The sequence below is a fragment of the Palaemon carinicauda genome, chromosome 27, assembly GCF_036898095.1.
Source record: "Palaemon carinicauda isolate YSFRI2023 chromosome 27, ASM3689809v2, whole genome shotgun sequence".
Lineage (NCBI taxonomy): Eukaryota > Metazoa > Arthropoda > Malacostraca > Decapoda > Palaemonidae > Palaemon > Palaemon carinicauda.
The window spans coordinates 58,874,573-58,877,072 of record NC_090751.1 but is presented as its reverse complement, the minus strand read 5'-3'; the positions used below and the strand labels follow the sequence as shown (position 1 = coordinate 58,877,072).

The following is a 2,500-nucleotide window of genomic DNA, read 5'->3' as shown; positions in this document are numbered from 1 at the left end:
ACTTCATTTTAGTGTTATACATTCATTTTGATCGAGGTCTAGGTTTTCTGTACAAAATTTCATATATAATTTACATACACCTCACAATAAGCAGCGTGATTAAATGAGGAACTGCACATTCATATATACATCTTACATTTTTTTAATAAGTAGTTGCCAGTCGAGGGAAAGGTTTCATGCTGTAATAAGACCAATATTAAATTTAGGTCAACCAACAGGTCATTTATCTGTTATCAAGGAAGCAAATGTGTCCCAAGACATTGAATTTAACTTTTGTGTATGAAGATCACTTTGGACATAAACGGTTATCGTTGAATAAAATATTCAACTTCATTAACTAGCATGTTACCGTTTGCTATCATTTCCATAAGCCATTCAGGTTGCTTAGGACGTGGTAGGAATTTGAATGATAATAACCAGATACTCGGCATTTTATAAAAACAAGTAACGCCTGTTGGAAGATAACAATAATCATATGCTTCTAGATTTCCCATTTCTCATTAATGCTGACAGAAGAAGCAACTAAATGTTACCGTCGTGACTTGTTTACATAAGCGATATTATGGGTAAAGCGAGACAGTACAGACCTAAGGTCTTGAATTGAGCTTCAAACCGGATTCTTATATTTGTGAGAGAGAGAGGGGGGGGGGGATGAAATAATGCTAGAACTACGTACACTGGGGACAAGATGATATTCAGTACAAAACTAGAATACTCTATGGATTGTTGATATGCAAACGTAATGGAAAACGGCTTGCAGGTGTTGATATGATGACTTAGAGGATGAGGAAGAGACACACGGGGTTGCATTAAAAGAATCTGATCACTAGTTGGTAGGTCAAGGGATGAGGACTTTAGTCGAGACATCTAACGCGGGTTTACCTCCTGATTCGAGTCCAGAGTTTCTTATTAGAAGTCAGACCAGAAAAACAAAAATGAAAACTTCTTGTCAATTCAAGTTAGAAGGTTATTTCAAGAGAAGGTAGTTACAGAGCAAGAAAAAAAGGAAATGGTGTTAAAAGTAACATTTAGTTATTTAGAACGTACAAACGAAATTTGCTACAGATTGGGCTAAATGTTGACGGTATATGAGGGTGATTTTATTTATCAATTTAAATAATATACTAGTATCACGGCAGAAAAAAGGATTAACGCTGGCGAGAGTTGCATAAATAAACAACCACAAGACATTGGTCAAGCTTATTGTTAAAACAGGATAGTCAGATAGCAGTTGTCAAGTTTGAATATCGTAATGAGGGAGAGGATATATTAAGATTTTTTTTACAGAACAAGAGCCAGGTTATTAGATTAATATATAGAAATTCAGATTGGTTGAAGTTTACAAATTTCAAATGAAATTAGGAAGATATTTACTCCGGAAGATTCACAGCACAACGTTACAACACCAGGTCATGAAAATTAATCAATAAAAAAAATAGGAGCCTGGTTAGGAAAATGTAACCTGACAAGAATGAAGTTAAAGACCTGTCGAAGCTGGAAGTTACATAGCCAGAATCAGTTTAGGAGATTATTTGGAACTACTTAAACTTTGCTACCAGCCAGCAAGTTCACCTGATCGTGATCGACAGGTTTAGATTATGGTAAAAGGGTAGAATTTTAATAACAGGGTTGGCTATCATTATTAGAGAACAACTGCATCCGTTTTGAGTATTGTTCTTCTGTCTGGTCTTCAGCTGCTGATTCTCATCTTAATTTGTTGGACAGAAACTTACGGTCTATTAAATTTCTTATTCCTGATCTAGATATTAATCTCTGGCACCGTCGTTCAATTAGTTCATTATGCATGTTGCATAAGAGTTTTCATAACTCTGACCATCCTTTACATTCAGATCTCCCTGGACAATTCTATCCTGTTCGTAATACTAGGCAGGCAGTTAATTCTAATAGCCAGGCCTTCTCCATCCTGAGGCTCAATACTATGCAGTACTCCAAAAGTTTTATTCCAGCTGTTACCAAGTTGTGGAATGATCTTCCTAATCAGGTAGTTGAATCAGTAGAACTTCAAAAGTTCAAAGTTGGAGCAAATGCTTTTTTGTTGACCAGGCGGACATGAGTCTTTTTATAGTTTATATATGACATATTTGTTTTTGACGTTGTTAATAGTTTATATATGACATATCTGTTTTGACGTTGTTGCCTTTTTTAGAATGATTTATTGTTAATTTGCTCTCTTCATTTATTTCCTTTCCTCACTGGGCTATTTTTCCCTATTGGGGCCCTTGGGCTTATAGCATCTTGCTTTTCCAACTAGGGTTGTAGCTTGGATAGTAATAATAATAATAATAATAATAATATGCTAAAGAACATACACTTGTGGTCTGGTACTGGATAAAGTTAAACACATATGGAGGTTTGTGCAGGATAAGAATTGATCATAAGTGGTGGTTAAGGATAAAATAGATTAGGAGGTTGTTAAATCAATTACATCAAGCATCTGCTAAAATATGAGAGGCAGGTCAGTAGACTGAAGGTTAAAAGG

The 2,500-nt window shown here is 35.3% G+C and overlaps 1 protein-coding gene across 1 annotated transcript in view; it reads left to right on the top strand.

Moving 5' to 3' along the window:
• The window catches only part of LOC137620733 (nocturnin-like), a 198,213-nt gene that overhangs the window by 20,101 nt on the left and 175,612 nt on the right, over positions 1–2,500 (top strand). The window lies entirely within an intron of this gene.